This window comes from Mauremys reevesii, linkage group 1 (assembly GCF_016161935.1).
Source record: "Mauremys reevesii isolate NIE-2019 linkage group 1, ASM1616193v1, whole genome shotgun sequence".
Lineage (NCBI taxonomy): Eukaryota > Metazoa > Chordata > Testudines > Geoemydidae > Mauremys > Mauremys reevesii.
In genome coordinates this window covers 87,095,488-87,120,137 of record NC_052623.1, presented here as the reverse complement: position 1 = coordinate 87,120,137, position 24,650 = coordinate 87,095,488, and the positions used below count along the sequence as shown (strand labels likewise).

At 43.4% G+C, this 24,650-nt stretch overlaps 1 long non-coding RNA gene across 1 annotated transcript; it reads right to left on the bottom strand.

Moving 5' to 3' along the window:
- Nucleotides 1–228: 228 nt before the first annotated feature.
- Nucleotides 229–6,057, bottom strand: LOC120397460. The gene is made up of 3 exons (XR_005593813.1): nucleotides 5,995–6,057; nucleotides 3,315–3,439; nucleotides 229–356 (listed from the first exon to the last, which is right to left on the bottom strand). It is a non-coding gene; the product is annotated as an uncharacterized LOC120397460 (long non-coding RNA).
- Between the last annotated feature and the right edge of the window lie 18,593 nt (nucleotides 6,058–24,650).

Here is a 24,650-nt window from a genome sequence, read left to right as displayed (position 1 = left end):
ATTATGGAAACAAAAGTATAATTCTCAGAGAGACTGTTAGTTACAAACATGCATAAAACTGTATAACTATAACTTACAACCATTATAATTTATTTCTCCTCATTAAAAAAAAAATCACAGGGAATATTCTTTAGCCTAATCTTTTATATGGACATACAAAATCCTGAGTACATTCATAAATGAAAAAAAAAATCAAATGGGTAAGCGAAGAAAGTTTATATTGTTTTCATGCAGTTATCTTTGGTAAAGGAAAACACTTCCACGACATTCACCTGTTCAGCAGATGGGTTTCATTTTGTTGCTTTCACACAGGCCACTTTTCAGTTTGGCACAGAAAAAAACTGTATCAAAAATATCTGTAAACAACAGCAACGACAACAACAAAAAATTATAACATATTTTTTCTACATTTAAAAAGGCCATTTTAATTTTTCATGTGTTTTTGAAATGCTGGAGAAGTGGATAACTCTTCGTAGTAGAGGAGAGTTGGTCCAAAAGGATATTATTGTTATTTATATTCCTATATAAAAGGGCGAAATACTGATCTCATTGCTCCCATTAACTATTCCACTGAAGTCAATGGGACAATTCATGGGAGTAAACTGAATAGGATCAGGGCCCAAATGCCAACACCTACAAACAATATTTAGCCATATTTTCAGCTGCTATAAATCAACAGTTCCACAGACTGCTATGTGTCATCCCTCTGCTGAGCAATACCAGATATCAAGGCCTTGGCAGGTCAGTTTTCCTTGGAGTTGAAATCAATGCAAATATAGTGTGGGCCTTTCCTGCACCCCCTTCTGATCAGATGTGGCATTGCAGGTGAACCCCACTTTATTTTCCCCAGCTGGGGCATTGATGTGTACCCCTGAGCCAACAGAGCCAAAACAAACTTAAAAAGTCTCATGGAAAGAGCATTTGTAATCACAGTTCAGAGGCCCTTACTTCACAATGCAGGCTGAGAGCACGTCAAGTCCTTAAACAAAGTCTCTGCCTGGTCAGGCTAGTCTTCTGGAGCCTATGGGTATCTCTACACTGCAATTAAAAACCCGCAGATGGTCCATGCCAGCTTACTCATGCTTGTGGGGCTTTTTCAAGGCAACAAAGACTTCCATGCTTGAATTGGAGCCCAGGCTCTCTAGGATCCTGTGAGATGGGAGGGTCCCAGCACTGGGCTTGGGCTACAGCCCAAGAAGTCTACTCTGCAATGAAACAGCCTTGCAGCCTGAGCCTGCGAGGCCAAGTCAGCTGGCATGGGCCAGCCGTGGGTGCCAACTGCAGTGTAGACATACCGTATCAGAGAAAGCGATCACTGACTGCCCCTTGCAACTGGCATGGCTTCTAATTCCCATTTCTAGATCTAGCCATTTTCAACCCCTTTTTTGCTTTTGTCTCAACCCTTTTTGCCTGCTCAGCTTCCTGTTTAAATAGACCAGCCCCATGTTATCCTTGATTACCTCCAGACTGTTTTGCTTGTGAGTACCTGGCTGTTCCTTAAAAGGGATAGTATATTCTTAATGTAGCTTGTTTTATTTACACATATCAGTCCTGGAACAGAGATGATCACAAACAGCATGCAAGTAATCCCTTCTTTCAGGGATCTCAAGATTTAACACCAGTGCCCAATTCCCAAGGAATAATCCTGCCTCAAATTAGAGAGACCAAATTCCCTTGCCTCCTGCCACTGCTCCTCCCAAAGAAACTGAATCAGAAAGAACACCACCACAGTATTTACTTCCAAGATTCTAAAATCTTGCTTCTATGCTAAGAAAAAGAACTTGTAAGATTATGTGTAACAGTGCCATCTGGTGACCTATGCCACAGTAAGCGAAACACGATGTGGGTTGGCCTAGACATGCAGTGAATGAAACACCAAAAAACAGAGATTCACCTTTAATGGAAAGCACAACTTTTATTAGCTAAGTCATAACAAAACTCAGGGAGAAAGAGCTTCTTGGGCAGCTCCTCCGCACACAAACTACCCAGCAGGCTAAATGCAGTGTGTTTTGTAAACAAATGCCTGAAAAGGCAAAACAATTAAGAGGAGGCTACCTCTTAATTGATCAGGTACAAGAGACCCCAAGATTCTCTCTTACCTCTTTTTTCCTGCTAGGATCAGGGTTGGAATAAAGGGTGCTTTTTACTACACCAGATATTGAAACCCTCCCCTCATCATACAATATACAGCAAGGGCCGGGCCAGATCCCACGTGACCAGTGCTCGTTATTATAGCAGTAACTCTAGCTCCCCTGCTACCTCTGTTAGTCTGCACTGCACACCTGCAACAAATACCTATCAACAGTGCAATATCCTCTTCTCTAGCCAAACAACCTGCAGATTGGCAACTGGTGGTGTGAGGTGGGAAAAGTCCTTCCTACCCTGTTAAAAGGGCATTGGCTGAAACCCAGACAAAGTGGGAAATTTAGCAGGTAGAAACAGGAAAAACAAACCCAAGGTAAAGGTGGGTGGAGGCAAAGAAAACAGGCATATGTTAGCCTGTGCCCAGAAGGAGCAATATAAAGTCACACATCCCTGCAAGACATGGGGGTGGAAACTAAGCTCTGCCCAAATTCCACTCATACATGAGACTAACAAGGAGGAAAGGGGTGCTGCTCCCCTTCCCCACATTGGGCAAGACCGCAGGGGTCTCTCTTTCCTGCCTCTGGCCAAATCCCCTGATGAGCAAGGAGGTCAGAAGATGGGGTGCATTTACACCAGCAGAGGAGCTGGCCCATAGCTGACATTGTCATCTATTGACTAGAAAAGGCTATGTTAATGTACAAGCTATGTTAACGAACCACTGTGCTGGAGAAGTCCTGGAGATTATTATTTGCATTTTGGGACCAGGACGCCATTGTGCTAGGGGCTGTGCAAATACAGAACAAAAAATTCTAATTCCTCTCAGCAAAGCCAGGTGCCACTGGACGTGCAGGCTTTCCTACATGACACTGCCCAGGTGCTTAAATCATGAGCTGAAAAGGAACACCTCCAAAGTGAGAGGTCAGTCCAGTTCTATGCCTTCTTGTCCTTGTCCTCTGCTGAAATTGCTCACAGAAGTGCCAATGGCGGCTGTTTTCTGATGGGTTATCACACAGTTCATTTGTTCGTGGGAACTTTGGGGCTCCAGTCCTGCAATTGAATCTATGCTGTTGAACTCATTCATCTATGTGGAGCCCCACTGAGTACAGGAGCCCATCCTCATGGATCGGTTTTGTCTGACTGCAGGATCAAGGACTTGGTAACTACACCCATAAGATGAGTGGTGTGGCTTGAAATGAACACAAACATTCAGAATGAGCAAAATTACATACCTGCTTTAAACAAAAATAGCCCTAAATATCAGGAATGGCTGTGATGTGGGAAGGGCAAACACCATACTGTACAAAGGCAAAAAGGGGTTGAAAATGGCTCCAACTCATAACACCTGCCAGCAGACCTGGAGGGCAGGGCCGGCTCTAGACCCCAGCGGGGCAAGCACCCGCGTGGGGCGGCCCTTTCCCGGGGGGCGGCAGGCTGGGCCGGCGGACCTGCCGCAGTCATGCCTGCGGGAGGTCCACCGGAGCCCCGGGACGACCGGACCTGCCGCAGGCATGACTGCGGAGGGGGCGCTCGTCCCGCGGCTCGGCTGGACCTCCCGGGCATGACTGCTTGGGGCGGCCAAAAACGTAGAGCCGCCCCTGCAGGAGGGAATAAAAATATTTAAGGGATTGGGGAGGGGGGGCCGAAAACAAAACGTGTAGAAAGCACAGTACAGAAATCGTAGACCCAAGCTGCTGCAGTTTAACCCTATCTTTCCACAGCTCTGATCCTCTCATGTCAGACAATAGGGCCATTCTAGTACAGCATATACACATACCACAAGCACCCTCTCTCTCACACTGGCAATACCTGGAATTCCTTATTGACAACTTGGATTACACAGTTCAGTAATTAAGTGAAACTATCAAAATGAGAGGTTTAACACAAACTTAAACATCTTTAGACACACTAATTTGAAAGATAAAGCATCTTCTGATCAATGTGCGTTAACCTCTTATACTATTGTGACATTACACCCCATATTCTTTATAATAATATTATTATGATATGAGTATGGCATAATTATGATGTATTTTATGCAAGGTAGGTCATGTAAGATATCATTGAAAAGGTTATGATTTACTGAATATGATTATCCTCTTTGTATACATGTATCATTTTGGTATCTGAAGTTAGATACATAGACAATATTCCTATTACAAATGTGTTTACACCTCAGAAACACCCACTAGGCAAAAGACTGTCAGCCTAGATGGCTGGCTGGGAAGGGCCCATTCAAGTCAAGGTACCATTAGGGATAACAGAGGGTCTTAGAAGAAGCTAATCTCCCACTGGGGAGCCTTCCTGTGGACACTACAAACAGCCTGAGTCATGGCTGCTATGACACGACAAAGGCATGTGACCAGATCACCTGGTACTGGACTCTATCTTGGAATGCCAGTGTTTTTCCACTGACTGGCATGGGAACCAAGCTTGGAGACACAGGGGTCCCGCCATATGCAAAAGCTATTTAAGGCAGGGGAGTGACATCATCTTGGTTCCTCACTGACTCCCTGTCCCAAAGAGACTCTTGGAAACACTTGAGGAACAAGGACTGAACTGGGGGGAAGGGCTGGACACAGGCTGATGGAATTTTTAGTCCGCGAAAGGAATACCTGGGGTTTTTAAGCTGCAAGCAAGGGCAGCTGGCCATAAGAATCTCTGCAGCTGGCTTAAATCATCATTTAGGGTGAGAATTTTCTACTTATATCCTATACCTTTAGTATATTAAGCTTAGATTGCATTTTTGGTTTTTTGCTAGGTAACCTGCTTTGATCTGTTTGCTATCCCTTACAATCATTTAAAATCTATCTTTTGTAGCTAATAAATTTGTGTTTGCTTTATCACAAGCCAGTTCATGGGAGTCATAACTTGGGGCAAAAAGCTGTTGTATATTCACTCTTCACATTGAGGGAGGGGGCGAATTTCATGAGCTTATGCTGTACAATCTCAGTGCAGCGCAAGGTGGTATAATTTTTGGTTTATACTCCAGAGGAATGTGTGCTCTTGAGTAGCTGGGCAGTTCCTTAGCTGTAGTCACCCTCCCCCATGCAGAGCTGATCACAGCAGCCTGTAAGTACTGCAGCTGGGTGTGTCCCTACCTGTGTGTAAACTGGTGAAAGAGCAAGCTTGGAGAGCTTGGCAACATATCACAGCAGCACATTGTGAGAGGGAGCCCAGGCTGGTGGGTTGGGGGGCTCAGTGGTACCTCAGTTTCAGGTGGCCCCTGGGGGCGGGAAACCCATCACAATTATCTCAAAGGTTTTGTGCATGTTTAGGATAGACAACACAGATGTAGTACTGACCTCCAGCTAGCTGAGACTGGATTGTATGAGTAGGTGTCATTTGACATGGTTATCTAGAAGTCAGTGCAGCAGATGCCAGGCAGGGCTGGCATTATGACCCGCGGGGCCCCAATTAGAATACTCGGCGGTGGGGCATCTGCTCCAGGTTTTCCATGGCACCAAAAAGGACCCCCCGCCGCCAAAATGCTGCCAAAGACCCTCGGAGAGGACCCCCCGCCGCCGAAATGCCACCGAAGACCCCTGGAGCAGGGCCCCACTAAGCACGAGCACGGGGCCTAATTCCAGGGAATCGGGTGAATCGGCTTAAAGCTGGACCTGATGCCAGGTGGTATAATTGTAAACCTGAGCATTGCTGAGATTACATCATCAAGAACACATTAACCCATTGGCCCCTGTCAGGTTTCTACAGACACCTGACTATATGATATGTTCCACAGAGAAACAGATGCCAAAACAAACAAACAAACAACAAACACCCCAGAAAGTAATAATTGTACCAGATTCCGACATTAATTAGTGGAAACTAGTTATTTAATATGAAGATGCCCTCTTCATAATAATACAAGGAACAACATACTTTTGTATTTTCCATTCCTCATATTCGTACCTCTCTTAATCCAGGCAGGCCACAAATTAATCCCAGGACAACAAACAGTCCAAACAGAATCTGAAAGAACAATACTAATCTTAAAAGAAAAAAAAAGACCGAAGATTAGAACTGTTTACCTTAGAAAGGAGGTGAATGAAAGGGAACATGATAAAGGTACATAAGATAATGTGTGGCAGAGAAAAATTAGGTCAGTCATTTCTATTCACTTTTTCTGATAACACAAGAACAAGGGGACATTACATGAAACTAAATTTAAAACTGATAAAAGAGAAAACATTCACACAACACATAATTAACCTGTGGAATTTATTGCTAAGAGAGATTATTGAAACCAAGATCTTAGCAGGGTTCAGAAAAGGACTGGAAATGTATATGGATAGCAAGAACATCCAGAATTATAAGAAGATACTTTTGAATGGGATATAAACTGTAATGCTTCAGGGCATAAACCAACCTGCAACTAGTAGGGATTAAGAAGAAATTTTTTCTGTGGGCAGGTTATTCCATAATTGTCCTCTGCAAGATTTATTGCACATTCTTTTGACGTGAATACTGGCTTCCGTCTGAGACCGGATACTGGACTTGATGGACTACTGGGTCTGATTAAGTATGGCAATTCATATGGGGCCAAATGGTGCACTGATTGACAGCATGTGCAATCTCACTGAAGGCAATGGGATTACAGAAGGTGTCATTTCGTTTAGCATGTTTGGGGGGTGGATGTGGGAGGTTGTTGAGGGGGTTGTTGAGAGTAAATGTTGTATGCTCTTGAAAGAGTATTTTAGCCTATACTGAAATAATTACATTTACAGCTTTTCCTTTTGCACCTGAAATTACAGTCTGCAGGTTTCTTTTTTAACCAAAGCCTTGTGTCTTTGTGAACACATATCTAGTAAGTTTAACTTTCCTCTGTATCTTTGAGGAAGTTGTGATGATTCCCTCTTGAGATATTTGGCAGTTCAGCATATGGACTGCTGAGAGACACCTAGCATAATGTATGTACCATCTGAGTTCTGACTGAGATGAGTCACACTTCAGAATTTTTCCTTTCTTATAGCAAGAAATAGAGGGATCATTGTGGTCAGAGAAGGTTAATTGATACAAGTACCAGTCTTTACGTAAAAGAAGAAAAATATCCTGATTCACAAAGTGAAAGTAATCCATGAATCCATGAAACACAAGGTAATTTGAAGGCAAAAACAAATTACAGCAGAGGCAACTTGTTTTCCATTGTGTTTTGTTTTCTCCTTTCAAACAAAATGCTAATCTTCTTACAAACGATCTGGAGAAAGGGGTAAATAGTGAGGTTGCAAAGTTTGCAGAGGATACTATACTGCTCAAGATAGCTAAGACCAAAGCAGACTGTGAAGAACTTCAAAAGATCTCACAAAACTAAGTGATTGGACAACAAAATGGCACATGAAATTTAATGTGGATAAATGTAAAGTAATGCACATTGGAAAAAATAACCCCAACTATGCATACAATATGATGGGGGCTAATTTAGCTATAACGAATCAGGAAAAAGATCTTGGAGTCATCATGGATAGTTCTCTGAAGATGTCCACGCAGTGTGCAGAGGCGGTCAAAAAAGCAAAGAGGATGTTAGGAATCATTAAAAGGGGGACAGAGAATAAGAGAGAATAGATAATGTTTTCACCTCTCTTATATAAATCAATGGTACGCCCACATCTTGAATACTGCATACAGATGTGGTCTCCTCATCTCAAAAAAGATATACTGGCACTAGAAAGGTTCAGAGAAGGGCAACTAAAATGATTAGGGGTTTGGAACAGGTCCCATATGAGGAGAGATTAAAGAGGCTAGGACTTTTCTGCTTGTAAAAGAGGAGACTAAGGAGGGATATGACAGAGGTATATAAAATCATGGGTGATGTGGAGAAAGTAGATAAGGAAAAGTTATATACTTATTCCTATAATACAAGAACTAGGGGCCACCAAATGAAATTAATGGGCAGTAGGTTTAAAACAAATAAAAGGAAGTTCTTCACACAGCACACAGTCAACTTGTGGGACTCCTTGCCTGAGGAGGTTGTCAAGGCTAGGACTATAACAGCATTTAAAAGAGAACTGGATAAATTCATGGAGGTTAAGTCCATTAATGGCTATTAGCCAGGATGGGTAAGGAATGGTGTCCCTAGCCTCCGTTTGTCAGAAGATAGAGATGGATGGCAGGAGAGAGATCACTTGATCATTACCTGTTAAGTTCAACCCTCTGGGGCACCTGGCATTGGCCACTGTCGGTAGACAGGATACTGGGCTGGATGGACCTTTGGTCTGACCCAGTACGGCCGTTCTTATGTTCTTATTTATATGTATAGCACATTTTACCCTGGACATTTCAGTTACTGATTGCATATATACTCTGCCCCTTATGTTCCCTGCTTTCCTCCTCAACAGTCTATCCCTATTCAGCATAGCACTTAAGCATGAACTTAAGTTTAAGCATTTGCTTAAGTCCCTTTGCTATAAATGCTTTACCGAATAAGGATGGACTTCAACATGTGCTTAAATGCTTTGCTGAATTCGGGGCTGGTAGATGCCAAGTGGAACAAAGTTGTGGACTACCCGTGGTGGGGGCAGGTAGAATGGAGATATGGTTGTGCCTGATGTTTCCATTTCCATGTGCAAACACAGATACACTCCTTAGCTACCTACATCCCCTCTGCAGAACTCTGCACATGTCAGAGACTCTCCAAGCACAGACACTGGCTGGAAGTCAATGAAGCATGACTGAGCCTTCCTGGGTTGTCCATACTTAGGAAAGAACTGAACAGGATAATAAAAAGAGAGCCTCTGTTTGTGTCTGGCTGGTGATCCATACAGCTGGAAGAGGGATTCCTGATTTAAATTATTGGGCAATGTAAAAATAATAATACCCATCTAAACAATGCTCTCAACTCTGGCATATGTACAAAACAGGAAAATATGTGGCAGGCATCAGACTAGCACCTCTCCTAATCCCACAGATCTTTTCAGGTAATGTTCAGTGTTTCCCTTTTCACCCAGAAGGGGAACATGCACTTGCCCAAGAAGTCTATGGAATTTAATAGGGACGAAACCAATAGAGGTTTATAGCAACTACTCTAAAACCCTTTATACAAGTCCAGAAATTGGTCTAAAAAACCTTTATCAATCTTTATTAAATTCTACAGAACTATTCCCTAGGTGTATGGGCCTAGATATATCTGAATAACTCTACCATCGATAATGTATTTACATCTTTGGGTAAAGCATGTACAGCAACGCTCCACATTAACAATGCTGCATATTTAGGGTCTTCTGTTTTAGTCCAAACCTGATACTAGTCAGATGAAACCCCACCAAATAAAAATCTGGGGCTACGTCTACACTACCCGCCGTATCGGTAGTAGCGATCATTTTTTTCAGGATCGATATATATCGCTCATCTCATCGCGATATATCCCCGAACGCTCTTCTCCGCTTTCCAACTCCACACACTCCACACGGGCGCGCGGCGCGCGCGCGAGCGGAGGCATCGATCGGACATCGATCAGGCCGTGAGGTAAGTAGGATATATGATATATATACTTCAGCTTCTTATTCCGCGTTTCTGAAGGCGAGCTGCGTATCTTATTTTTATTTTTTAGTTAGTGTAGCCTGAGATCAGGGTTGTATAAAATATAAATTCCAAACACCCTAATGTGAGTGGGCCAGTGGGCTCTAAAGCTCTCCACAGTCACTGGGAGTTCAGCCTCAGGCGTTTGGGGCTTTTGAGGGGCACCATTTAAAAAATATAATTGGGTGAAAATTAAAAACAACACCTGTTAAAAATAGACTCTCGCCCCTCATGCTCACACCCAATAAGCCATTTTGTATAAAAATAGTGAAAAAAAAATCACAAAAAATAAAATACCAGAAACTGCTAATTTATAGCTATGATTTTGCAACTAACTGAATTTTCTAAAGCATCCCAGTAAATTTGCAGTGTTGATAACAAGCAACATAGCTGTTTGTCAGAGTTTTACTAGGTAGGTTAGATAAACAGTATGTAAGGAATAGTGGATATGTAAGTGTCAAAAGCAATGAACATGCTGTGCAAATTATGATTGTACTAGGCATAACCTACGGATACACCACAGAACATCTACAGTACTGTACATGTACAGATCTGTGCAAAGCTGCCAGTTTTTGCTTTACTGAATTTCTGCAGCAAAACCAGAAAATCTTGCCTCCAGAGCCAGGACTCTTAAATATGGACACATAAGTGTACAAATATTTGAAGGGTGGAAACACTGAGGAGTGAAGTGAATTATTTAAGAAAGGGGTTATGACTAGGGGTACTAAGATAAAAGGGAAAGTTTAGGTTGAATATCAGGGAAGTATCTTGAGAGAGATATGTTCTGTTCTGCATTAGTCATCCAAAGGAAGTGATGGCATCAACATTGTCTGGGAAAATTAAAATGAGACAAAAAACACTAGCAAATATACAATAGGGAAGAATGCTATATAGTCAGTGAGATAGACTAGATGGGTCAAATTTGCCTACATTTTTCCAGATGAAATTTTGGACCAGCAAAAATAAATAAATAAATAAACCTGTGCTTTCCTGAAAATGTCCTTTCTTTGAGTAATAAGGTCCATAGGTCCATTAAACATATACTTCAGCCTACTTGCAATTTGGGAGCAGAATCAGTCCTGTCAGTCACTGGCAGCAGGGGAATACCCTGTTTCCTGAAATTCCCTTCAGTTGAGACAACTTTCCGTAATTCAATTCTACTTCTTTAAAATTACACATCATGTTAAATATACTTTGAGTAAAAAGCACAACTGCTGCAACTGCAAAGCATGAGAAATTCCCCCTAATGAACCAAACCCAATTTTGGATGTCAATTTTCCTCTCTATTCTGGATGATCCATCTGTCTCTGGGCTGAGAAGCAAAATCACCCTTTAAATATGGACATCCACCCTACATCCTCCTGTGGCACCATGGCATGGAGAAGACTTTTGCCAAAAATGGCACTGGCACTGGATGACCAATAATATAGAATATGATGAATATATGTATAGAGGGCCATCTAGCAGGTATCAATACAGAACATATTATTTCTCTACCTTGAGATTGTTAGTGCTCCTCAGTCCTGGACTTTGATACTTCACAGAAGGTAAGAATACTAATTTAATCTATTTTGGTAATGAATGCTATGAAAGTTGTGAGGATTATTTGAATTAAAAAGTACAATACCGGGTGTCAGAAAAAGCTCCCAACTTCAGGCACTCATCTGATTGAGATTGAAACCACTGGGAAGTCTACTTTAATAGAAAGGAAGTAGAATGACATGTTCTGCAAGATAGTGTTGCTACTATATGGAGCAGCAGTGGCTCCCGGGTCATGTTCTAAGACTGTGGGGCTTTTTTGCCTTCAGGAAGCATTTAAAAGTGGGGTGTTTACAACACATCCTTTTCTTGAACATGCCAAGAACATTATACTACAAAGGTATGACTGTTTTGCTTGGATATTCTTATTCCACATTAATGCCCTCCTGGAGGAACTCAAAAGGGGTGGACTCAATAACTTTGTTTAGTCCCTTGCAGCCCTATATTTCTATAATTCATGTCCTGGCATTTCCCTGACAGTATTTGACAATGGAAAAAAAACTGTTCCCACAGCTCCATAGTATGCCCTCTCTGAACAGTGTCCAGTGACCTAATTTTGACAAAAGCTGTGAGTAGCCATTTGCTCCCAGACTGAAAGAGCCTAGCACCAGTCATGGGTCTAACCTCAGATAGGGCTGGTTAAGAGTCATTCAGATAGCTCTGAGGGAAGCTATTGACCTCATTTCAATATCACACATTTGTTCTAGCTGCTACTTGTACTTCGGGGACTGGTTCAATTTGCCATACAGGAGAACCTCAGAGTTACAGACACATCAGGAATTGAGGTTGTCTGTAACTCTGACATGTTCATAATTGTGAACAAAGAGCAGTTTGGGCTCCAGATCCAGCAGCTGACTCTCCAGACCAGGCTTCAGCAGCAGGTGAGCTCCCTACTCAGTCCCAACATGAGTTTACAAGTTTGTCGTCCCACCCCTCAGCAGGGAGAGGGTGTGTGTGTGTGTGTGTGTGTGTGTAAGTAAAAACAGCATGTGACCCCGCTCCCAGCCAGAGGAGGCAGTAGGGGTGAAAGCAGTGCACACCTCAGCACTGCTCCTGCTATACTGGCTACCCTGGGCTAGCAGCCCCAGTGTCTTACTGTAAGTGGCTACCGCGCGTGTAGGGGTGGAAATGGCAGGGTGGGGACAGGTAGCCCAGATGTGCCTACCTTTAAGATGCAATACAGGCACAGTACAGTACTTGCTTTTTTTTCTGTTGGTCTCTGCTGCTGCCTGATTGGTTACTTCCTGTTTCACCTGGTGTCTGGTTGACCAATCAGTCCATAACTCCCATGTTTGTATCTTTGAGGTTCTACTGTATAACCTGTACTCCTTTCTATAATGTATGGCAGAAGCTACGATTGTAAGTCAACTTTTTCAGTGACTTTTAAAAGCCTTCCATAAAGCATCCTAAGTGTACCACTAAGAGAGCTAGAAATTGATTTGCCTGAGCATCTGATCTCAAGGACCAATACCCCATATACCTGTGTGAAACAGATCTGTATCCCACAATCACTAAAAAAAGTCAATAGTGACCGGATATTTAGAACAGGGGTGGGCAACCTCTGGCACATGGCTCGTGAGGGTAAGCACCCTGGCGGGCCTGGCCGCTTGTTTATCTGCCAGGTCAGCAGGTTCGGCGGACTGCAGCTCCCACTGGCCACGGTTCGCCATCCCAGGCCAATGGGGGTGGTGGGAAACAGTGGCCAGCACATTCCTCGGCCCGCGGCACTTCCCAGTGGGAGCCGCGGTCCGCTGAACCTGCCAACGTGGCAGGTAAACAAACTCTCCCAGCCCACCAGGGTGCTTACCCTGGCGAGCCGTGTGCCAGAGGTTGCCGACCCCTGATTTAGAACAGTTAATACTACCAACAAGGGGGAAGAAACACAAGCCAAGACAGGGAAAGAACAGGTTAAAGAATATTTAGATAAATTAAATGGATTTAAGTCAGCAGGGCCTGCTGAAATTCATTCAAGGGTACTTAAGGAACTAGCTAAAGCAGTCTTGCAACCATTAGTAATTATCTTCAAGAACTCATTGAGGGCAGGTGAGGTCAGAGGACTGGAGAAGGGCAAACATAGTACCTATCTTTGAACAGGGGAACAAAGAGGATCTGAGGAATTATATATCAGTCAGCCTAACTTCAATACCTAGAAAGATACTGGAACAAATTAAAAAAATCAACTTGTAAGCACCTAGCAAAAAATAGGGTTAAGGAATAACCAGCATAGATTTATCAAGAAGAAATCATGCCAAACCAACTTAATTTGCTTCTTTGGCAGGGTTATTGGCCTAGCGGATGGGGGCGGAGGGTGAAGCAGTACACAGGATATATCTTGATTTTAGTAGGGCTTTTGACACAATGCCATATGACATTCTCATAAACAAATTAGAGAAACATGGTCAGATGAAATTACCATAAAGTGGGTGCACAACTGGTTGAAAGACTATATTCAAAGAGTAGTTATCAATGGTTCACTGTCAATCTGGGGGGGTGGGGGAGGGCATATCAAGTGAGGTCCCATGGAGGTCAGTCCTGGGCCTGGTACTATTCAATATTTTCATTAATTACTTGGAAAATGATATGGAGAGTCATAAACATCATGTTCCAATGGGGGGAGGCTAGAAAGAAAGAAATTGTTGGCCAATATGCCCCTTATTGCCTGCTTATTCTTCTACATCTGGGCTATTGTCCCTCTCATCACTCCTTGGTTAACTTGGACGGGGGAGGGGGGGCGGGAGAGGAGTTGGAGGTGTTGGTAGGCATGGCAGCAGCAGAAACTGGGACCAATAACCTGGACATTAGGATGTGGAATAGGTGCTAGAACAGGGGTCGGCAACCTATGGCATGCGGCTCGCCAGGGTAAGCACTCTGGTGGGCGGGGCCAGTTTGTTTGCCTGCCACATCGGCAGGTTCAGCCAATCGTGGCTCCCACTGGCCGCGGTTCGCCATGCCTGGACAATGGGGGCAGCGGGAAGCGGAGAGGGATGTGCTGGCCTCAGCTTCCCGCCACCCCTATTGGCCTGGGATGGCGAACCACGGCCAGTGGGAGCCACAATTGGCCGAACCTGCCAACGCAGCAGGCAAAGAAACTGGCCCGGCCCGCCAGGGTTCTTACCCTGGCGAGCCGCATGCCAGAGGTTGCCGACCGCTGTGCTAGAACTAGGGGTGCTGGCTTGAAGGGGTTTCCATCATATACAGGGTTTACAGTTTGGTTCAATGGCTCTTAGCACCCTCATTATACAGATTGTTCCTGGGATGTGGTGACCCACAGTGATAGCTGGGAACAACAGCCCAGTAGTCTGGTGGTGGCAACCCACAGAGGCAGCTGCTGAGGAAAGCCCAATACTTTCTCAGTCTTGTGGGCCTGTCAGGAAATCCCCATTGTCTCTTCCCCGGGAGATGCAGCTTGCCGAGGACAGCTGCAGACCTCCTACGCATAGTTTCACAGTACTCCGTACGCTGCCTGAATGACCCTATCCTCTATTATTTTGAGTGGCTAGTGATCTCCCTGTCCTCAAAGGGGCTTATTGTCTCCCTGTCCCACATCAGCCCCTGCTGGGTCTCTCAAGAAAGGTGCTGACCTGTAGCTCAAGAATTGGCTCCCCAGACGTTCTAACCCCATCTATTGCATAGGAGCCACGTGCACCAGGCAGGTCCTTGTTTCCTCTGGTGGTCTCAGCCTGGGATAGAAGTAGGGAACCACTAGGAGGCCTGTTAGAGAGATGGCAGCAGGGGGCGGGGGCTGGGTCCACAGGTCCCTTACTGCACTCTGGTGTTGGGCACATCTGTGTTGTGTCCAGCGTGCTTCTAGCTTCATCCCCATCATGGAGAAAGGGGAGGCAGGCTGCTTGCCATGGAGACAGTTCTTTTCCAATCCTACCTGCCTCCTTTCCTGCAGAATAAGTGGGGCTGAGGCAACCCCACCTGGCATGGGCTACATCTTATCCAGTCGAGTCGGCCTCTCCAACCCTGCCTGGGTCCTCTCCTGCCCAGGGGCCCAAGATGGCCCTGCCTGGACTGAGTTGGGCAAGCGTGTTCATGTGACAACTGCCATCTTGGCAGGCGCACAGAGGAATGAACAAAGGATCTCCAGAGCTAAAAGCATGAGTAGATTGGCACAGAGGAAAATTTGTAAAACACTCAACAGTGCATTACACTTTCAGGATCAGGCCCTTCAATGGTTTTCTAGGGCAGGAACTCTCATGTGTTTTTACAGGTTCCTAACATAAATCTTGACTGTGTATTTCAGGCACTAATGTAATACAAATAAATAACATTCCTTCGAAAAGAGCTGTTTGCTGGTTTCTAAAATTTAAACCAGATAATAATTAAAACTAAGCTATCTGAAAGTTTGAAACATTCAAAAATTAAAGGGCAATTTTACTTGAATGTATTATTTTTTATTGTTGTAGCGTCTATCCCAGTCAAAACTGACGTCCCATTGTGCTAGCAACTGCACATACACACAGTAAGACAGTCCCTGCCATGAAGAGCTTACAATCTAAGCAGCCAGAACAAAGGGTGGGAGAAAGGAATAACTGTTGTCTCCATTTTACACATTGGAAAACTGAGGCAGAGAGAAGTGAAAGTGACTTGCCCAAGGTCAAACAGGAAGTTTGTATCAAAGCCCTGGAGCTGACCCCAGATCTCCAGGATCCCAGTTCAATGCCCTAGCCACAAGGCCTCAATTTATAAGGATAATGATACAACTTCCTAATGAGAGCTATGTAGGCTTTAAGTCTGGCAATACCAACTGACTTTTCAGTCCAACTGCTAAAACTTCTCTACCTCTTTGAAAACATAACCCTAACTGTTTTGAATCATGCTATGGTTTGAGTAGTGCCAAAAGCAATCCTTAACGCTGTAATATTTTGCTACATTAGAAATGCTGTACTGCCAGCAAGCAGTGAGCTTACTGAATAAAGCGGCAACCATTGAACAGTCTCCTCTCTGTGTCTGTGTGTCTTTTGGCATAGATAAATACACAACACTAAGGGCCTGATCCTACTCACACTTAAGTCAGTGGCAGAATTCCCATTGACTTAAATAGAAGAAGCAGCAGGCCCTAACAGTGTTAGTGGAATATTTTTTTCCTTAACCTACATGAAGAAGAGTTCAGATGCAATTTGAAAATACTATGGTATTATTAAGCAACCATATATTCACTTACAGCTTACAAATAATGGAGCTAGAAATAATTAGTTTATCCTGTTCCAAGGAGTCAAGTCACACTTGGGGGCTTCTGTATATTTTGCCTGCACAGTACTAAAAGGACAGAGGGATTTTTCACTGTAGAAAGCTAGTGACAATGTATGTCACTAATACCACAATCATACTGCATCTCAAAATCTGCCACAGTTAGGATGCAAATAAAAGCATGTTGATTACGGGTGAAATTTGGTTCATGAATGCATGTGTACGACTCCCACTGACGTTAATGAAACTTCTCTATTTGCATCTGTGAGCAAAATTTGGCCTCCAGTACTTCCTCCAGGTTATTTTCTATTCCAGTTTAATATATGTATTAAATAGATGAGAAAATATGACTAGTCTTTAAAAATATCCTGATCTTAAAGCTTCTTTTAAGAATGAACATTATGCTTCAGTTATTGTTTTAGATCACACACACCTTTAGATTTCCCCCTTTTCTTTATCCCCCTTTCCCCCTGTGATTCCTGGCAGTGATCATCAGCCCATCATACTTTTCCTTTTCATTTGGTTTATGGTATTTATTTTAGGTTGCAATGCAATCAGAGCCACATAGGACCTGTAAATTGTGACTCCTGGTTTTGGCGGAACACTTGCAGTGTCAGGTTGCTGAAAATCTCTCTCAACATCATTCAAGAATTTTTTAGCAGAAATAAATGTCAGCATAACACACAGCACTGTAGTACATGTGCAAAGAGATTAAAACTGAATTCTCCTCCCCTTCTACTCCAAACCCAATAATCTTGGAATGGTAGCAAAGCTGAGTGAATAATCAAGATCTAAATGAATAATCTTTGGCATAATATTAATCATTAATGTGGCATTTTTTATAACAGAGAAGGAAGATAACTGAACAGAGTTTTGCAAATATTAAAATAACTATGACATGGTAAAAGAGCTCTGAGTGGGCTCCAACAATTTATGATCAGCTCATATTTTAGAGGGAGGGGCTTTTGCCATGGACAGGACCTTAGGACCAAGTAACAGTCTCCTAGCAGCTTGCACCACAGGTGTACAAAGGAACAGGGCAGATAACAGCGGCATGGGAGACTGGGTCCTACTAATCCCAGAGTGTCTTTCATTACTTGAGATTAGGGACAAGAGATGGGACTTGTGACCTAAGCAAGCTCCTGCTGCTGGGAATGGAGGCTTGGTCTGAGACCCTGAACTGTCAGGTGGCATTGGTAGCTGAAAGGAACCGTGGGTGATTAGCATAATGGGGTACGAGTCTCTGCCATCCCAGGCTGAGGGTTTCTGTGCTGATGCTAGGCACATTTTCTTTCTACAAAATAATAGTTCTAAGGCAGCTAGCATAAAGGAAGTGAAGTGAGAACACTCCTCACCCTACTCTATGGAAAAAACGTGCGGTTTCATTCAAGTTGAAGGAAAGCACTATGCAAGAATCGGCAACCTTTGGCACGCGGCTCACCAGGGTAAGCACCCTGGTGGGCTGGGCCAGTTTGTTTACCTGCCGCGTCCACAGGTTCGGCCAACTGCAGCTCCCACTGGCCACGGTTCGCCGTCCCAGGCCAATGGGGGCTGCGGGAAGTGAGACGGGCGAGGGATGTGCTGGCCGAGGCTTCCTGCCGCTCCCATTGGCCAGGGACGGCGAACTGTGGCCAGTGGGAGTCGCAATTACCCAAACCTGCGGACGCAGCAGGTAAACAAACCGGCCCGGCCTGCCAGGGGGCTTACCCTGGTGGGCTGTGTGCCAAAGGTTGCCGATCCCTGCACTATAGTTCTCACCTGGAATAGAAGGAGGGTTTGTCTCCAAATATTTCCCATGGTTTGGGTTTTTTTTTCTCCCCCTACTTACAGTTAGAGCTGGACAAAATTTTTTCATATGGACAGAAAAAAGTTTCCCATATTTTGACCAGCGGTATTAACAACAAATAAATGACTGATTTGTACTATTTCTTTCATTAGAACTGCTACTATTATGGGTACATGGAGGGTACTACAGAAGTGCTTGTGGCAAAAACAGCTGATCTCCCCAAAGACTTTAGCAGCAAAAGATTTCTAGTTTGCTGTTATGAACAATGATGGATATATGTTCTCTTGGAGAAATGAAAGTAACATAACAGAACAAGTTCTTCAAAACAACCAATTTAGCTCCACTTCATTATTATTGGTCTCCAAAACTATTCTGACTGGATGAAAGATCTGAACAGAAAACAAACTCAGTAATTAGAGATGTGCTGCATGAGGCTCCTAGATGTTTTTACCTGACTGGGAAACAACCCTCTTAATAGTCAAATATGATATGGTGTTACACCCTTCATTCTGTATAAAGATTTTGGAAACACTGATAGATTTGAATTTGTAGGAAGATGATGCCATGCAAATTTCAAATAATGTTTTGTTTTCTGTGCCTTCTAGGTCTACCAATGTTGTTCATGAGTTGGGCCAGAATTTTACCACGAATAATATAACTGTAAGAAATACTGTTTCTATAATGTACAGTAAACTAAAGGATACATCATGGCTGAACTACTATATGCATGATGACCATTCAATTATTTAAGTCAAGAAGAATTTTACCACCTGATGTTGAGCAGTATAGGATACTGGGTATGTCTAAACTGCAGGTGGGAGCCAACTTCTAGCCTGGGTAGGCAGACCTGTGGTAGCGAGGCTCGTATTGGCACGCTAGAAATAGCTGTGTGGATGTTGCAGCATTGGCAGATGCTGAGGTTAGCCATCCTATCTCCTGGGTCCAAGCTTGGGTGGCTAGCCCAAACTTCTGCTGGCACCAATCACCATCCATACAACTATTTCTAGTATACTAGCATAAGTCTGCCTCACTGGGCTTAGAAGCTTGCTCCCAGCTGTACTGGGGCACACCCACTATCTCCTTCACTTGCCAGGTTACTTAAAAAAATACAAAGTGGGATTTTCAAAAAATGGTCAGCATTGGCTTAACTCTGGTCCCAGGGAACATAGTGGTAAAACTCCTACCAACTTAAACAGCAGCAGTGTTAGGTCAACACTGAGCACTTCTGAAAATCCTGCCCTTTGCAATCTTTCACGCAGTCATAATGTAGTTTTTGTTTTTAACCAATGCTTTCTAAATCAGTCAACAACAATAATTGCACTGAAATTTGAATGAAAATGAAGCGCCAGCAAAACCCAAACCATTCAGCATTTAAAGTCCCATGAATTTTCAAAAATGGTGATTGTATTTATATGCAAGTATAGAAAATGTGAGCAACCAGTCCTAAAATGTAGATGGGGCACTATCGCATTCAGAACATCATCATCTCATGAGAAAACAGCTTTCTCCAAGATTTCTTCTCATTTTTTTTCTTGCAAAAATCCAAATTCCCACATGCTGTATATTTCTGACAAAAAGGTGCTCACTGTTTCCAAATGGCCAGTCCCCTGTTGCCTTTATTAACACGAACAGTCCCAGTAACTTCCAATTGGGTTTGCTGCACTGAGCTGAGGACAGGATTTGGCCCATTGTAACCTGTGAAAATCAAATGTACTGAGCTGTTCGCATACTGCAAACCAGTCACAAACTCCTTAGATTCCCTTCTAGGTACAATATTGTTTCCCCAGATATTTTTCACTAGCCTAGTAAGTTTGGCATATCTTATAAAGACAGTCACCGGAAATCTATTTAGTAAATTACTGCCGTATAGAATAGAAAGGTTACATTTCAGCTTTATTTTGCTCTAGCTCATTTGTCTCTGTGATCTGGTTTTGTGTCTGGAATAAGTCTGACAAAACCACACTTCCCTCCCCTCTCAGTTCCTAATTAAATTACTAAATTAAATAACACTTCTGCTTGTGTTATAGAATGTAAAATCTCATTTAAGATGTTTGTAACTTGTAACAGAGTCCTCCACAGAGCACTCTGTATTAGTTAAATACTACAGTAAAACACCATCCTACAACAAACACTGAAAACATTCATAAAGCAACAAAATGAAATTTATCTGTCCACTGTCAATGGGATCCCATTAAACTGCATCATTGTTGATAGACTGTACATTTTGAATATTAAGTTACTGATTTTGGTATTGGTCCCCGACTTGCACTGGGGGTGGTGCAGCTCCCTGGGGAAGGCCCAGGAGGGATTATGTCTCAAGCTGTCCCTGAGCTTTGTAGCATATAGGTGGCATGCACACCCTGAGCTGTCCCTGGGCACTTCAGTCTGCTCCCTTAGGATGATGTGAGCTGATATGAGTCCACAGCCCCACCCCTGCCCTATCAGGTTTATATTGCATTCCTGGCAGAGCATAGAGGGTGAAGTCTCTGTGCTCCCCCAATCACATGGTGTAAATTTGCCCATGGCCCTTGCGTAGAGAATGCAGGGATACTCCAGACTTCTGCACACACACAAAGTCCGGGGACAATATGGCACTAAAGATAAATGGGATATAATAAAAGTACTATTTAGCTCTTACATTGTGCATTTTCATTCATAGATCTCATGACACTTATAAAAAAAAAAAAGAACATAAGTATGACTATTACTGTTTATCAGATGGGTATACTGAGGAAGAAGGGGTGAAGCAACTTGTTCAAGGTCACACAGCTGGCCCGTAGCAGAACAGGGAATAGAACCGAGGCCCAGATCCTCAGTGGTATTTAAGCATCTGTCTCCTATTGAAAACAATGGGAGTTAGGCACCTAAATACCTCTGAGGATCTGGCTGCAGGTCTCCTGACACCTAGGTCAGTGCCCTATCCACTGCACAACACTGCCTTTATGTTTCAAATAGAAGCTCTCATATTGTATTAAATAGCCTTACAGCATAAAAAGGAATATGCACACAGTTCCATTTCAATTCCATTATGGATTTCTAGTAACACACACACACACACACGCGCAGAGTGAGCTCTACTTTTGCTCCTCAAAATGTCTTCAGAACCCCCCCTGGACAGAATTATATCCGTGGGTCACATGGCTGAGGATTTATAAATTAAATGTATAAATCACCTCTCTGTGCCACATATTCTTGCTAAATGAATTTAAACAAATTGTCATATTAGAGCATGAATAACTGGAATACGCAAGTGTTTCCAGCATTTTTGCTGCTGCAGGAGTGGCGCCAGGGTTTTTGGCACCCTAGGCGGGGGTCCTTCCGCGCTCCCGGTCGTTGGCAGCAATTCTGTGGCGGGGGGGTGTCTTTCCGCGCCCCCAGTCTTTGGGGCACTTTGGCGGCGGGTCCCGGAGCGTGTGAAGGACCCGCCGCAGAATTGCCGCCGAAGACCTGGAGCGCGGAAGGACCCCCCACCGCTGAATTGCCGCCAACGGTGGCAAAATGCCGCCCCCACCCCAAATCCTGGTGCCCTAGGCAACCGCCTAGGCTGCCTAAATGGAAGCTCCGGCCCTGTGCTGCTGTCTTCCAAGGGGTTAAAAGAAGCCTGTTCCGAAGGAGTTAGGCAATGCCTGAAACAGGATAATAAATGTGACACTCTACGACTATCAGTAGCAAATATTTGAGCTTATCAAATAACAGAGGAAGTAGTTTAGTTACAAATAAACCAATCTCTCATAAAACAAGTCTTCACACAAGGTAATTTCATTGAACTGGAGACAGCTAAAGGCCACTCACAGGCAGAACTCCCACTCTGTGTACACTTTGGAACAGTCCCTCATGATTAATGGACAGCCAGGAGGGAGGCTGGGTCCTGAAACTCTGCTGAGAAATGGAGCTAGGTTTCCTATCAGTAAAACTGCAATAAATAAGCTTCTCAGAATTATGGCTAGGAAGTGACTCATCCTTTGGAACATAACAAGATTCGTGCTCTGCTCTCTCTTCCCCTTCTCTCCCCCCTCCTTTTTTTTTTTTAAACTCTGTGGCTGAGACCAGCGTGTCCTAGAGACTATAGTAGATGTCACTGCTTGGCACTTGCTGTGTAAAGAGAGGACAAATATGTGGGTGTGATGTGGATCTGGAATGATACCCTTAAAGCTGCAGTGCTCTTTAGAGAGGATCTGGAGTAAGGCATGTTCTATTAAACATATTTCAAATAGTTTTAAATGTAAGATACTTTGATGCTATCTGTATTTTACTAACATTTAGCATATATACTGTACATATAGTGCTTTTCATGGATAAAACACAGCACACACATTAACTAACATCCTCAGAACAGCCCTGCAAAACAGGTAGTTATTTAGACCTGGAGAAATTGAAATAGAGACGTCGTAACTTGCCTGTGGCTAGCAAGGGAGTTGGTGTCAAAGCTGGAATTAGAACTTGAATGCTCCGAATGCCTAGTTTGGTGCTCAAGCCACCAGACCACACCTCTTCATGACCCCCACACGCAGCTACACCAACAACGAAATCTATATGCAACATGAAAGAGCAAGAAATACATTCATATTATCAAATGTGTTCTTTCCCCATCTTTGTTTCATTAGCAAGAAATCCTAATCACCATCAGTAATAACATTGGGCTTTAAAAGTAACAGATATGTAAGGCAAGATCTTAATGCGGTCCCTGCTTGCCCATGTGAGTGCGTACTAGATATTTTAAACTAGGTATACGTACATTCACGCTTGGTGAACAAACATATATGGATGAAATTTAAAAAGTGGATTTTTTATTTTAGAACTTAATGAAGTCCAGAAAAATATTGCATTTAATTCTTTAAGATAGGTGCAGAATGGACAGCACTCAAGGCTGTAATCTCCAGTTTACCTATTTTTTTTAAACAAACAACAATACAGTTCATGAGTGGAACTCCTGAGCACAAGAAATCAAAAGATCACCAAACTCTGGTTATATAATTGCGCTAGCTTTTGACTTTAACCCTGCCTCAGCTAGGTAAATGCTCTTTAAAATCTATTTTTATAGAATGTAAAGTCCTACCAAACTATTAAGTTCAAACAAACTCATTAGGGCAAAACCTGACCCTGCAAAGGTGCTCTGACAGCAGTTTCAATGTATAAGAAGAGACTGAAGAATTTTGGGATGTACCATGGGTGTATTAGCAGAGCTGGCTTTAAGCTGATTCACCCGATTCCCCGGAATTGGGCCCCACGCCTAAGGGGGCCCCACTCCGGGGGTCTTCAGCGGCATTTCGGTGCCAGGGGTCTGCTCCGGGGGTCTCCGGTGGCATTTCGGCGGCGGGGGGTCCTTGGGTGCCATGGAAAACCTGGAGCGAACGCCCCGCCGCTGAGTATTCTAATTGGATCCCGTGAGTCATAAAGCCAGCCCTCGTATTAGCTGTGCTTAAGGGGTTAGCCCAAGCATCCTGGGTGGGGCCAGCCGATCTATGACTATGCAAATCATCCTGTCCTCACTGAATATGGAGGGGTTGTTCTACTCAAATGAAGGTATAGGCTTTCTCCAGTCTTTCAGCTCCAGTAGAAATGGCGTTTTCTTTACTTATGGGCTGTTTTTATCTAATTCACTTAAAAAAAAAATCCTGAGGAGAGTAATATTGGTATGAATGTTCTTAGTTGCCATAATATCTCAGTAAATCACAAATGCCATACTAGTTTCTGAACAAGTGCTTTTACAAAAGCAAACAACACTTAACCTTGTATTCAATACTCATGTGCCTACAAAAAATACCATATGGAACATGTAAAAATGAGAACCAACATGAAAATTTAATCTGAACGCCATCACCTCAATGGGACTCAGGAAGCAGAAAACATTTAAGCAGCCTTAATTTGTATCCCAGCTAACAAACAGCTATAACAACTCCACATCTCAGACTCTGGTTAAGCCAAACAAAACAAAAAAACCCAGCCTCTAGTTGGCTGGCCAAGTTAAAATGAGGTGTCTGAATGGAAACAATATTCACAGAAGATTTAACATATCTGTTTTATGAATGTTACCATAAGAGCAATGCTGCAGTGCAAGGGTTAAATGTACAGAAAGTCTGGTTCACTTTAGCTGGGGGCGGGGACAGCCCAAGAGAATAGCAGTCTGTATTGCTTGCTTGGTAAGATTTTCAATTAGTATATTTCCAGTTGCATTTCTTTGGAACTGATTTAGTTTCAGCCCATATCAAAGTCCTTTCATGGGGTGACTCCCATTCAGAATAAACTCTTTTAAGAAAGGCAGTGTGATGAGGGTTTAAAGTAATCCCAAAAGGTTTGATCAGCTTGGAAACGGTTACACTTGAGGGAGTCAGATTTGGGAACCCTGTCCAGGGAAATTACACCTCCTGGAGTATACAAAGCCTATTCTGCCCCAGAGAAACAAGATGGGTGAGGTAATATCTTTTACTGGACCAACTTCTGCCCCAGCGCATAGTCACAAAGGAAAGGAGGTGCCATCACCATCATCCCTTGGGGTTTACATTAGGGGAGAGTAGCTATAATTCCTGCCAAC